We start from the raw sequence: 14,764 nt of genomic DNA on the forward strand, positions 1-14,764 counted from the left end.
AAATTATGCAACATTTGTAGCTCTCAAACATTTCTTCTACCGAATGAAGAGTTCAGACTTCAACCTGGGAGGTTACTGCTTAGTCAAAAAACCTGCTATGCCAAGCACTCTAATCTCTTGTTTTTTCAAGGGATTTCCAAAATGCAATATCCAAATCTTCAAATAATGCACAAGCTACTTCCCCCCCACGCCGCTTTTGTTCAGCACCTACAGTTTATCTCCACCTTTCTTGATTAGAGAAATGAAATAAGCACCAGATTACTTTTCTTCTTCACAAAAGAGCTCCAAGTGGTTTGAGTAAACGGACACTGCTACAGCTCATACAGAAGGTTTTATTTGATCTTAGCTTTGCTGACACACTAATGAAGGTCCAAGCAGACAAGGCAAGAGAAAATGTTATTTGACCACAAATTTAATGTTTATTCACTAGACTGCTTGCCTTTGAGAGGGTTGCCCAAACATAGCTCTTGCAATGCAGAGTCAATCTTTTCTAGCTGTCTCTTAGCAAACATATGGGAGCCTGGGAATTTCTCATGCATTCAGATAAATCAAGAACCAGACCTTTCAGACCACTAACATTTAGTACCTTTAGAAGGAGATGTCAGATTTTTCTGGGACTCTCTGACTTTACATTGTTTAGATTACACCAAAGTCACCACTTTTCAAAATCAAAACAAAATTATTTCATATATAATAAAATGGGGACTTCATCATTTCAAACACAGTTCTCTAAAACAAATCTGAGACAAACATGCTTTTACATTTACTACTGTAGATCTCAAACCCTATAACAGAGAAACCTAAATTATTAAATATATGCATCGTATCTGGCTCTTAAAATGTACTGCAGCCTCTCTATTTGTCTGCATGATTTTTCAAATGCAACATCTATCCTTTTTGTATCACGCTTCTTACACTTATTCAAAAAAGTCATACCTTAAAAAACTCGGTCCAATGTTTTCAGCAAAGCGGCAGCGCTCATCAATTACCTGAAACCAAACCACTTTGGGTTATATTCTTGTTGGCTCTCCTGAACTATACATGACTAGTCACTACTTTGACAGGAGTCTCAAAACTCCTAGGAAAAAACACAGGTGCTGCAGGAAGTTGTATTGCAATACAGCCAAACACTTAAAACTCCCCCCCAAATTATTTTTGAAATCATACACACTTTTTTGCTTGGGACCAGTTCAACATACTCCACATACTATCCTGAAAGTTAGGTCTTTCCAGCATGGCCAGTTGTCCAAAAAGATTCATTTTAAGGCTTGCCAAACCTGAAGTATATCTGAGATTTGGGCTTGGTATGTTCAATGGGACATCTGGCTAAGAAAAAGAATTCAGAATCAGGCTGAATTCTGACTATTTTGGCTATAATTTTTCTGTTAAAAACAGATCTCTCCATGTACAATTACTAGGTAGACAAACAAGGTACCTGTTTTGAGCTACACTTATTTGTATGAGCTATATCTATTTTTAGGTGACAGTTAATTTAATATTACATTTCCATTTACCACTGGAGAATTATTATTTTTTAATTAGATAAGATGTAACAACTCAATTCTCTTAATACTTCCCAAACAGGAATTAAACTATCTGAAAGGGATCTAAACCACAAACAGTTTAACTACAGAAAGAGAAAAAATGCTTACTCACTTTCTCGTAACTGTTGTTCTTCGAGATGTGTTGTTCATGTCCATTCCAAGAACAACAGTTACGAGATAGGGAGTAACCGTTTTTTCTTCTTTGAGTGATTGTTCATGTCCATTCCAAGCAGGTGATTCACAAGCTAGAGCTCAGGAGGTGGGGTCGGAGTTATCCACAGAAAAGAGCACGGCTCGCCCAAAAGCCGCATCATCCCTGGACTATTGTGTAATTGCATAGTGCGATGTAAATGTATGTATCGAGGACCATGTGGTTGCCTTGCAAATTTCCTGAATAGTGACTTGTGCCAGGAACGCCGCAGAGGAGGCCTGGTCCCTGGTAGAGTGAGCAGTTATCTGTGGAGTGAGCTCCTTTGCCAAAGTATAGCACTCCCTAATGCAGGATATTATCCATGATGATATGTATTGAGAGGATTCCGGGAGGCCCTTCATTCTGTCCGCTACAGCTACAAAGAGTTGGACCGACTTCCAGAACGACTTAGTTCTCTCTGTATAGAAGGCTAAGGCCCAATGCACGTCCAGCGAGTGCAGCCTGTGCTCCCTATCAGAGGAGTGTGGCTTGGGATAAAACACTGGGAGGAAGATGTCCTGGGTCATGTGAAAATGGGAGACGACCTTCGAGAGAAAAGCCAGATGAGGCCTGAGCTGGACCTTATCCTTATGAAAAACCGTGTAAGGGGGCTCAGACGTGAGGGACCTGAGCTCTGAAACCTGTCAAGCCGAGGTAATTGCCACGAGAAACGCAACCTTGAATGAGAGATATAACAGGGAGCAGGTGACCAGAGGTTCAAATGGCAAGCCTGTAAGCCTGGAGAGGACTAAATTGAGGTTCCAGGCAGGGACAGGCTGACGTGTGTGGGAAGAGCCTGTCCAAACCCTTGAGAAAATGACTGACCATAGGGTTTGCAAAGACCAAGAGATCATCTGAGCCCAGATGGAACCTGGAGATAGCAGTCAAGTGGATCCTTATTGATGACCGGGACAACTTTTGATGCTTTAGGTGAAGAAGGTAGTCCAGTATAAACGGTATGGAGGCAAGGAGTGGCGACTAACTACGTTTTTTTTCATAGATTCATAGATATTTAGGTCAGAAGGGACCATTATGATCATCTAGTCTGACCTCCTGCACAATGCAGACCACAGAATTTCACCCACCACTCCTGCAAAAAACCTCTCACCTATGTCTGTGCTATTGAAGTCCTCAAATCGTAGTTTAAAGACTTCAAGGAGCAGAGAATCCTCCAGCGAGTGACCAGTGCCCCATGCTACAGAGGAAGGCGAAAACCTCCAGGGCCTCTTCCAATCTGCCCTGGAGGAAAATTCCTTCCCGATCCCAAATATGGCGATCAGCTAAACCCTGAGCATATGGGCAAGATTCATCAGCCAGATACTCCAGAAAATTCTTTCCTAGGTAACTCAGATCCCACCCCACCTAACATCCCATCACAGGGCATTAGGCCTATTTACCATGAATATTTAATTACCAAAACCATGTTATCCCACCATACCATCTCCTCCATAAACTTATCAAGTTTAATCTTAAAGCCAGATAGATCTTTTGCCCCCACTGCTTCCCTTGGAAGGCTATTCCAAAACTTCACTCCTCTGATGGTTAGAAACCTTTGTCTAATTTCTAGTCTAAATTTCCTGGTGGCCAGTTTATAACCATTTGTTCTTGTGTCCACATTGGTACTGAGCTTAAATAATTCCTCTCCCTCTCCAGTATTTATCCCTCTGATATATTTATAGAGAGCAATCATATCTCCCCTCAACCTTCTTTTAGTTAGGCTAAACAAGCCAAGCTCCTTGAGTCTCCTTTCATAAGACAATTTTTCCATTCCTTGGATCATCCTAGTAGCCCTTCTCTGTACCTGTTCCAGTTTGAATTCATCCTTCTTAAACATGGGAGACCAGAACTGCACACAGTATTCCAGGTGAGGTCTCACCAGTGCCTTGTATAACAGTACTAACACTTCCTTATCCCTACTGGAAATACCTCTCCTGATGCATCCCAAGACCGCATTAGCTTTTTCACGGCCATATCACATTGGCGGCTCATACTCATCCTATGATCAACCAATACTCCAAGGTCCTTCTCCTCCTCCATTACTTCTAATTGATGTGTCCCCAGTTTATAACTAAAATTCTTGTTATTAATCCGTAAATGCATGACCTTACACTTCTCACTATCAAATTTCATCCTATTACTATTACTCCAGTTTACAAGGTCATCCAGCTCCTCCTGTAGGATATCCCTATCCTTCTCTAAATTGGCAATACCTCCCAGCTTTGTATCATCTGCAAACTTTATTAGCACACTCCCACTTTTTGTGCTGAGGTCAGTAATAAAAAGATTAAATAAGATTGGTCCCAAAACCGATCCTTGAGGAACTCCACTGGTAACCTCCCTCCAGGCTGACAGTTCACCTTTCAGTAGGACCCGTTGTAGTCTCCCCTTTAACCAATTCCTTATCCATCTTTCAATTTTCCTATTGATCCCCATCTTATCCAATTTAACTAATTATTCCCCATGTGGCACGGTATCAAACGCCTTACTGAAATCTAGGTAAATTAGATCCACTGCGTTTCCTTTGTCTAAAAGACCTGTTACTTTCTCAAAGAAGGAGATCAGGTTGGTTTGGCACGATCTACCTTTTGTAAAACCATGTTGTATTTTGTCCCATTTACCACTGACTTCAATGTCCTTTTCTACCTTCTCCTTCAAAATTTTTTCCAAGACCTTGCATACTACAGACGTCAAACTAACAGGCCTATAGTTACCCGGATCACTTTTTTCCCCTTTCTTAAAAATAGCAACTATGTTAGCAATTCTCCAATCATACGGTACAACCCCTGAGTTTACAGATTCATTAAAATTTCTTGCTAATGGGCTTGCAATTTCATGTGCCAATTTCTTTAATATTCTTGGATGAAGATTATCTGGGCCCCCCGATTTAGTCCCATTAAGCTGTTTGAGTTTCTCTTCTACCTCAGATATGGTAATATCTACCTCCATATCCTCATTCCCATTTGTCATGCTACCATTATCCCTAAGATCCTCTTTAGTCTTATTAAAGACTGAGGCAAAGTATTTGTTTAGTTATTGGGCCATGCCTAGATTATCCTTGACCTCCACTCCATCCTCAGTGTTTAGCGGTCCCACTTCTTCTTTCTTTGTTTTCTTGGCCAGGTAAGTAGCCCTGGTGGAGGGCTTTCTACTACCCAGGAGGACTTGTCTGACCTGGTCCAAACAAGACAGCTCTGTGGCACTTAGCCATGGAGCATCCAGGCCGTAAGGTGGAGCGACTCCAGATTCGGGTGCTGGAGTCTGCCCTGGTCCTGTGTGATCAGGTCAGGGACCAGCGGTAAAGTGAGTGTGGCCACTATGGAAATTTCCAAGAGCGAGGTGAACCGGTGCTGACGTGGCCACGCCAGTGCTATTAGTATGACTCGGGCCCAGTCCCTGTGGATCTCGAGGCGCATCCTGTGGACTAGGGGGTTGGGTGGGAAAGCATATAGCAGGCAGCCCTTCCATGAGAGAAGGAAGGCATCCCCGATGGACCCCAAGCTGTGGCTCCCGAGGGAACAAAACGTCTGATATTTCCTGTTGCCCGGAGTGGTGAACAGGTCTATCCGGGGACAGCCCCAGAACCGGAAGATTGAGCTCGCCACGTCTGGCTGAAGGGACCACTTGTGGCCATTGAAGGTCCAGCTGAGGCTGTCTGCCAGTGTGTTTCGCACCCCTGGGCGGTATGAAGCCGGCAGGTAGATCAAGTGCTCTATGCAGAAGTCCCACAGCACAAGGGCTTCTCGGCACAGGGGAGAAGAGCATGCACCCCCTGTTTGTTGATATAAAACATCGCCGAGGTGTTGTCCATGAGGATTGAAATACATCTGCCCATTATGTGCATTCTGAAGAGTAGCATGCCAGACGCACTGCCCTCAGCTCTTTGACATTGATGTAAAGAGAGAGGTCCACCGGAGACCAGAGGCCTTGGGCCTTGAGGTCCCCTAGGTGAGACCCCCAACCCAGATCCGAGGCATCTGACACCAAGGTGAGTGAGGACTGAGGGCTGGCAAAAGGCACCCCTGCACAAACCATTCGAGGGTTGAGCCACCATAGGAGGGAGTCCAGTACCAGGCGGGGCAGTGTTACGACCCTGTCCAATGGATCTCTGGCTGGTCAGTACACAGACGCCAGCCAAGACTGGAGTGGGCGCAGCCTGAGCCTGGCATGCTGCACCACGTATGTGCAGGAGGCCACGTGTCCCAGCAGCTTTAGACAGTTTCTTGCCGACGTCGCGGGGAACAGTCTGAGGCTCTGTATGATGTCCTGAAGTGAGCGAAACCTGGCCTCCAGGAGGTACACCCTGCCTTGGGTAGAGTCCAGGACCGCACCTATGAACTCAATCCTCTGCACTGGGGACAGAGTAGATTTCTCCTCGTTCAGGAGGACACCTAAGTCGAGGAAGGTCCTCCTTATAAACTTGACCTGAGCCTCCACCTGGGCTCTCAAGCAACCTTTGATCAGCCAGTCATTAAGGTATGGAAAAACCTGTATCTGGCGCTTGCGCAGGAACGCCGTGACGACTGCCATGCATTTCATGAATACTCGGGGGGTAGTTGACAGTCTGAACAGGAGGATGGCAAACTGGTAGTGGCCTCTATTCACCACGAACCTGAGGTAGTGTCTGTGATGTGGGACTATTGCAATATGAAAATATACATCCTTCAAGTCGACGGCAGATTACCAGTCTCCTGGATCCAGTGAGGGGATAATGGAGGTTAGTGAGACCAAGTGAAACTTGAGTTTCTTTACGTATTTGTTGAGCTATCATAGGTCCAGTACGGGTCTGAGCCTCCCCCCCCCTTGGACTTCGGTATGGGGAAATACTGGGAGTAGAAACCCTTGCGCTTTAGCTCCAAGTAGGGCAGTGGAGGACATTCCTCAGGAGGAGGGACTGCACCTCTTGAATTAGAAGTTGCTCGTGAGAGGGGTCCCTGAAGAGGGATGGGAAAAGGGGTTGGGGGGGAGGGAGGGTACAGAATTGGACGGAATATCCCCTCTCTACCGTGCAGAGCAGCCATCTGTCTGAAGTAATTCGAGACCAGGCACAGTAGAAAGGGGATAGACGGGACGAGAAAGTAAGATGGGAAGGATCCAAAGGTCATACTGGCAAGCCGTCCTCGACCATACCCTCAAAAGGGTGATCTAGAGCCCGGTGGGGCCCTGGGCTGGCCCGAGCTTTGTCCAGAGGGAGGGCGTTGCCTCCTCCGAGTGCTCCTGTTCCACCTACGCGGAGCATCCTGGCGGTTTTGGGGTTGGTAAGGACAAGGAGCAGGTTGAGGCCTAAAATGACTGCGCTGGGTAGCAGGCGTTTGAAGCCCCAGCGAACGAAGGGTAGCCCTCGAGTCCTTCAAGCTATGAAGTCTCATATCAGTCTTCTCAAAGAGAGCTACACCCTCGAAGGGAAGGTCTTGAATGGTCTACTGGACCTTGTGGGGAAGACCAGAAACCTGTAGCCAGGAGCCTCTCCTCATAAACTACCCCTGTGGCCAAAGTGCAGGAGGCTGTATCCGCCGCGTCCAAGGCCGCTTGCAAAGACACCAGTTTCCCCTCCTCCACGAGCGCAGAGAACTCCCCCCAAGCTTCCTAGGGCAGAAGTTCTGTAAACTTAGCCATAGACAAGCAGGTGTTATGCCCATAGCGGCTTACTATGGCCTGCTGGTTGGCTATACGAAGTTGCAGGCCTCCTGTCGAGTAGACCTTCCGGCCAAAGAGGTCCAGTTTCTTGGCATCCCTGTTTTTAGGGGTGGATCCTTGAAATCCTTGACGTTCTCTCTGATTGGCCACGTCAACCACCAAAGAGTCCGGAGGAAGCTGGGTGTAAAGATGTTCATACGCTCTAGAGGGAACAAAGTAGCGGCGCTCAGATTTCTTGGCTGTAGGTGCCAGAGAAGCAGGAGTTTGTCACAAGTTCTTAGATGTTTCGGTTATCGACTTGATAAATGGCAGTGCAACCCTGGATGGGCCGCAGGGAGCCAGGATGTCTATGACAGGGTCTAAATCCTCTTCCACCTCCTTTGCCTGAAACCCCAGGCTTTGGGCGGCCTGCCTCAAAAGCTGTTGAAGAACCCGACTGTCCTCCAAAGCTGGGTCCGTTGAAGTCTCCTCGACCGCTTCATCGGGTGAGGATGAGGAAGAGAGAACAGGAGGTGGGCCCAGTTCACTGCCTTCGGCCCCCCGGGGTCCCTCGGCAAGCGGTACTTGGGCTGTGGAGCCAGTAGCGATGAAGAACTCTGCGCCGCAGCCAGTGCTGGGGCAGATAAATCCAGTGGGACCGAGACCGTCGGGGTCGGTAGGGACGGAGCTGAGGCTTCCACCGGTGCCGTCACCTGGAGAGCTGGTGCTGGAGCTGGCTAAGGTATCGGTGCTGAAACCATGTGAGTTGGCGGGGCCACTCCGCCAGAGGGCGGCGCCATCATCGGTGGTGCAAGCACTGACTGTGGCACGAACGACACCGAGGACACCGACACCATTCTGGAGCGCGGACCATGAACTTGACACTGGCTCTGATGGTATGCCCAGGGTGTCCAGAAGGGCCATTGAGCAGGTGGTTGCGACTGTTGTTGCCACGGTGCCAGATACGGTTGGTGACTGCACTGGGACCTGGACTTTCTGCTCCGCGATCTGCTAAATGGAGCTGAGTCCACCTCCGACTCCGAGGTCTCCGAATAAGAAGACCATGGAGGAGCAGTGCCCTGGGTCGCCAACGAACGACTACTTGATTCCAGGGAGCATCCTGCATCTGTGCAGGCGGTGCCGGAGATGGAAAGCGACGGGCCATCATGGTTGGCTTACCCCTGGAGTGGAACAGGGGGCGTGCGGTCACCGGAGATTTGTCCCTCCTTTGGGGGGAGGATGGCACCAGGAGGCACATCAGGTTCGTTGCCGCCTTGAATGCCTCCAGCATCGATGGTGGTTGTATGTCCACCAGATGGTCTGGGGACCAGGGAGGGTTCGGACTCGACTGGAACCTGGCCGGGGCAGGAGTCGATGAAACCCTGGGCGGAAGCGAGGCGGAGGCGGTCTGTCCCGAGCCACTCACAGACGGCGCCAGCCCTTTAGGTTTCAAGGAGGATGATCGGTCTCTCACCAGCCTCTTCTTCTTTACCGGCACCGGAGATGGAAAACGGTGCCGAACTGAGGCTGACGCCCTATGGCCTGAGTAGTGGCAGTGCCGGTGGGCTTTAGAGTCTTTAGCCGGGCCCGTTTTGCGCGCCGTTGGTGCCAGAGTGCTGCGCACCGAAGAGGACATGCTCAGTGCCAGGTTGTTGGGTCCCAGGTCAGATTGCGGTCTCAGAGTCGCCTCCATGAGCAGGAGTTTTAGTCTCTGCTCTCTGTCCTTAAGGGTTCTTGGGCAGAAACCCTTGCAAAGGCGACACTTGTCCTTTTGGTGAGTCTTACCAAGGCACCACAGGCAAGATGAGTGAGGATCACTCTTGGGCAAAAACTTTCCACAGGACTCACAGAGTTTAAACCCCAGAGACCCGGGCATACCCCCCAGGGGGAAACGAACTATCTAACAAACCACTACTAACTATATGAAGAATTACAACTATAGAGAATAACTACGGAACTATGTACAGTAAGAACAAAGACACTTCTAAGACGCTTGCTGTAAAAGTCAGCAAAGTTCCAGCTAGCCATCACGGGCGGTAAGAAGAAACTGAGGGGGTGGGGGGTCGGCGGGGCCCGATATTGGGTGCCATGAAGGCACCACTCCAAAGTGCGCGCAGGCCAACCCTATGGACGCTGCTAGGGGAAAAAACTTCCGGCTGGCATGCACGCGGCGCGCACACACCTGCTTGGAAAGGACATGAACAATCACTCAAAGAAGAACTGTACTTAAGATAAAGTTTTCCTTAAACATACCTCTCTTTCTGCCCTCTCCTCTCCTCCCCCCGCCCAGCCTTGGGAACCCTGAAAGCACCAAAACGTTCCCCTGGTAAGAAGAGAGGATTTAGGAAGGCTGAACAGGGATTTTATAGCACCCTGCATACCAGAGAGTACAGCCCTGTGGGGGATCATTGTACTCAGGGACAGAAGGGAGCCTGGGCATGGACCAGTGGATCCACATAGTACAGATTCAGTGACAAAATACCACTCTCACCCTGGACAAAACACAAGGTGAGAAATACACAGCATCTTCAGAGACTACTGTAGGCATAAGACAGCAGCAGCAGCTGCAGAGCGGTTCCACAGCCTGAAGAAAAAACTGGTCTCCTCTTCCCAACTCCCCCCTCAGCCCACTTAGTTGGGCTATGTACTGCATTCAGGATTTGAGCATTAGAAATCTTAAGCATGGTCTACACTTAAAATTTAGGTTGAACAGGTTGCTTTGCTCAGGGATGTGAAATGTCTCCCCATGAGAGACACAGTTAAACTGATCTAACCCCTAGGGGTTTACAAAAGAATTCTCCTGTCAACTGAGCTGCTGCCTCTCAGAAATGTGGATTTACTACAGTGACAGAAGAACTCCTCTGCCACTACAGTAAGTGTCCACACTATAGCGCTACAGTAGTGCAGTTGCAGCTGTGCTGCTGTAATATTTCTAGTGTAGATATAGCTGTAGTTAAACTGACTTAAGCCCTCCTGTAGATAGGGCTAGGTCAACAGAAGAATTTACTCCTGAGGGAATTTGCGCATAATTTATGTTCCCCACAGATTTCTTTGCTTCCCCACAGAAAAATGACTTTCTGACAGGGAAGCAAAGGGAAGCCACAAGAGCAGTCATGCACCCCCAGATTTTTCCCTGGCTGCAGGAAGCTCTGCAAACTCCCACTCTCCCCGCCCCCACTTCCTGCACCCATTGCTCCTCAGCTGCAGGGGGAGGGATCCCTGTGAAGGGGGCTGCTCCCCCATCTGCCCAACCCCCATGCATCTAGACCCCTTCATACTCAGACCCTCCCGCCGAGCCTCACTCCCCTACACTCAGAACCCCCCCACACGATGAGTCCCACTCCCCCTGCACCTGGACCAGCCCAACAAGCAACCCACACCTGGATCCCCACCCCACTGAGCTCCAACTACCTGCACCTGGATCCCCACCCCACTGAGCCCCACTCCCCCAGCATCTAGACCCTCCCACTGAGTCCCCCACACCCAGACCCACCTGCCAAGCTCTATCCCCCTGTGATATTGCACTCTATATGATTTTATGAAAATATGCTAATGAGTGTGAATATAATGTAACTGGAATATGCTTCATGCAAAAGGTGTCTTGTAAGGTATTACAAAGCTTATAATCTACTGAGTGTGGTCATCCAATTTGTATAAATGTATCATTCTTGTATCTGAAACTAGAAATATGAAATGTAACTCTGAGGTCCTATTGTAATTATGTAAAGTGTGGGCCATTAATGGTGTCTTGGAATTTGGATGGCTCCCATTAACCAGGACAATTCGTTCTAAATGACTCTGTTTACTTGTAACTCTTCCTGTATGTGTGTGTGCTGGCAAGTGGGTAATGAAGTCTTACAGTGACAAGTGATCAGGTCACCTGAACTGGAATCCATCTTTAAGCTGGTGCTTTTCCCTGTAGAAGGAGGGGTGTGAACCCAGAGAGGAACAAAGGATTCCCACCTTGTGCAAAAGATATATAAGGGCGTGGAACAGAACAAAGGGGGCTGCATCTTGAGAAGTCCCCTAGCTACCACCTGAGCTGGAACAAGGACTGTACCGGGGAAAGGATTGGGCCCAGACTAGAAAGGAGTCTAGTCTGTGAAAGAAGCTTACTGGAACATCTCTGAGGGTGAGGTTTCATCTGTAATCAGTTTCTTACTATATTAGGCTTAGACTTGCGTATTTTTGTTTTATTTTGCTTGGTAATTTACTTTGTTCTGTCTGTTATTACTTGGAACCACTTAAATCCTATTTTTTATATTTAATAAAAATCACTTTTTGCTTATTAATTAACCCAGAGCAAGTATTAATACCTGGTGAAGCAAACAGCTGTACATATCTCTCTATCAGTATTATAGAGGATGAACAATTTATGAGTTTACCCTGTATAAGCTTTATACAGAGTAAAATGGGTTTATTTGGAGTTTGAATCCCATTTGGAACTGGATATCTAAGTGTTGGAGACAGGAGCACTTCTTAAGCTGTTTTCAGTTAAACCCGCAGCGTTTGGGAGACGTGGTTCAGACCTGGGTCTGTGTTTGCAGCAGTCTGGCTCAACAAGACAGTGTACTAAAGTCCCAGGCTGGCAGGGAAACTGGGCTCAGAGGTTGTCTCAGCATATCAGCTGGCAATTCCAAGGGGGTCTCTGTGACCCAACCTGTCACCCTCCCCCACAGCCAGACCCCCACCCTGCCACCGCTGAACCCCAACCACCTTTGCCTGGACCCCCCTGCAGAGTCCCATTATCATTGCACCCAGAACCCCGCAACAAGCCCCTGTGCATCCAGATCCCCTCTGCACCCAGATCCCCCACTGAGCCACCTGCACCCAGATTGCCCCACACAGAACCCTCTCAACCCACACCTGGTTCCCCTCACATTAAGCCCCTCCACGGTTGGATCCTGTCTTGCTGAACCTGCCTGCCCACACAGAGGGGCAGGGCTCTGGGATGTTTCTGGGGCTGGCCAGGTCCTTACGCTGTGCCAGAGTTGGGTGCAGCCTCACCGCTGAGTCCGTGTCCCAGAGGGGAGCTGCACAGTGATCTCCCAGCTCTGTGCAGCCAGTGGCCTGTACTCTCCAGTGCCATGCTGGAGCCTCCACATTTATTTGACAAATAAAATTTGCAGAATTTTAAAATATTGTATGCAGAATTTTAAATTTTTTGGTGCAGAATGCCCACAGGATCAAGAATTCTTCAGTTGACCTAACTACTGCTTCTGGAGAGGGTGTATTTACTACAGCAAGGGAAAAAGTCTTCTATCGCTATAGCAAGTATCTAAGCTACAGCAGTGTCACTGTATCGTTTGTGATGTAGACATATCCTTAATAAAGCTAAGTAGCAAGCTGTTGAATAATATTAAAATGTGAAGACTTTTTTACATTAAATCTTATGTAGATTATATATTATTATTTTATATTAAATCTTAATAGAACAGCCATGTTTAGTCTACAGTATTCAACATGCTTCAGCCAGATATTACTGCGTTGTACCTGTCACCACAGTAATATTGACCCTTCCCAGCATCAATACAATTCTCAAATATTTATGCGGTGCAAAAGTCTCTTGATTAGTAAAAGGAGCCACAACTTTGTATTTTATACCATTTACTAAGCAGCCCATTCATAGATTTATCTGGAATTTTTGCATGCTGGAAAACTACATACTCCATAGTTCTATTAACTAATGTACACACAGCAAATTTCTATTCAAATTACAAGAGCTGGGTCTCTGTGTATGTGATTGCACGCCTCCCCCCTAAAAAACAATTTAAAAAAATTATTTTTACTACATGGTGTTCTTCAGATTCTAAAGTTCAAAACATTCCAGTCATAAGGAAAGTTTCATGATCAATTTTCTTGGGTAGACATTTTGCTCAGTCCTGACTCCTTCACCCATTTGTATTTTTCGTACAGTAAACAAAAGGATTATGATGTGTTTCTGGTCACAACACTTCTTTATAAAAACCCCAAAATGTTTCCAATTATAAGAAACATACTGTGATGATGAGCTGTATTTAGTTTATTGTTATTTAGAAAGACTGACAGATTGCTTCAAAGTTTTAAACTGGTATGGGGCTGGCTGACTCAGAACATTAGTGATTAAATTCAAAGTTTTTTACCTCCACCCCACTAATTCAAAGCTGACCCAAGTTGGCCCGATTGGTAGATTACCACAAGTTAGTTTTTCTAGTTCCTAGTGTTTACCTGTACTTCTCACAGGATCCACCACAAGTTGCATTCTGCTGAACTGAGCAACCCTCCTATCACTAGAATTGGTCTCTGCAAGTCAGAGTTAAGACATTGGTGGGAACCTGCATTGCTTCTGTTGAGGCCATACCCACTCTGAATAACCAAAGGGCTTCCATTTCCAGAACTGAATCTAAATGTCTATTTTTCATTTTTACCCAAATTACTGTACTCCTCTTTCAGCACAGAAATTTGTAACTGTTCAACCAGAGAGCCCAATTATCTTTATCATGTATACAATAGCCTTCATAACATTGGTAAGTTTTTCGGTTACTGTGAACAATGGTCAGAAAGTAAATGTCCATACTTTCAGAAGAATATACAGATCATAAATAAAATGGTTGGACTTCTCATTATAGAGCCTGTTTTAAGAATATCAAGTGTCATGAGTTAGTTTGCAAGCCATTAGAATAAGAGGCACAAATGACAGTCAAAAAAAGTTGTACTACTGACTATTTACACTGACATGATTTTTAAACATGTCGTCTTGTTAGAATTCTGATGGAACAATATTTCAGGAAAAACTGACTTACCCTGTATATTGTTGAGGTTTGTACAGGGCTTAGAGAAAGCCCCTATATCTTATCAAAATACAAGAACAGCTAATTCCAGTTAAATTTACTGCACAGACCCCCATACATTTCAACAAGGAATAATTCTTTGCCGAGGGAATTTCTCAATTTCTGGATTAAACCCAGTATTATTGGCTGCAGAATAAAATTATTAGCGACAGGTTCACTGAATTACTTCTTAGAGGCAGTCACTAGAGCTTCCTCTAAACCTAAAACTGCCACTGTAAATTTAACTAATGACAAGTGAGTTTTAAACTGTTAAAATTAGAGGTAAACATAATAAAAATTGTTTTATCACAGTGATTTTAATTACTGTACTTTCATTAAAGTACAAATTATGTTTTTGTTTTCTTCACTTCAAAGGTTATAAACTGAGAAATAGCCTGACTTACTACATCCCCAAATATTACACTTTAAATTAAGTTCTATATCCACATTTTAGCATTTCCAATTATTTGAGATGTGTAAATTTCCCTCCTAAAAATGTAAGACAAACGTGAATTTAGAAAGTGAGATTAAAAATCATTTTTCCAAGAATTACACAAATTGGTTGCTGGTCACCACATTTAAAAGAATCCTCAGACAGAAGGCATTTT

At 46.2% G+C, this 14,764-nt stretch overlaps 1 protein-coding gene across 11 annotated transcripts in view; it reads right to left on the minus strand.

Moving 5' to 3' along the window:
- DISP1 (dispatched RND transporter family member 1) overlaps positions 1 to 14,764 on the minus strand; it is a 174,402-nt gene that overhangs the window by 82,639 nt on the left and 76,999 nt on the right. The window contains exon 3 of one of the 11 annotated variants that reach the window (XM_075127066.1): positions 937 to 989. The exons of the other annotated variants lie outside the window; for them this stretch is intronic. The gene's annotated coding sequence lies outside the window, so the exon portion shown is untranslated. The remainder of the gene's footprint in view (positions 1 to 936; positions 990 to 14,764) is intronic. 11 annotated transcript variants of the gene reach the window in all.

The sequence above is a fragment of the Caretta caretta genome, chromosome 3, assembly GCF_965140235.1.
Source record: "Caretta caretta isolate rCarCar2 chromosome 3, rCarCar1.hap1, whole genome shotgun sequence".
NCBI classification, from domain to species: domain Eukaryota; kingdom Metazoa; phylum Chordata; order Testudines; family Cheloniidae; genus Caretta; species Caretta caretta.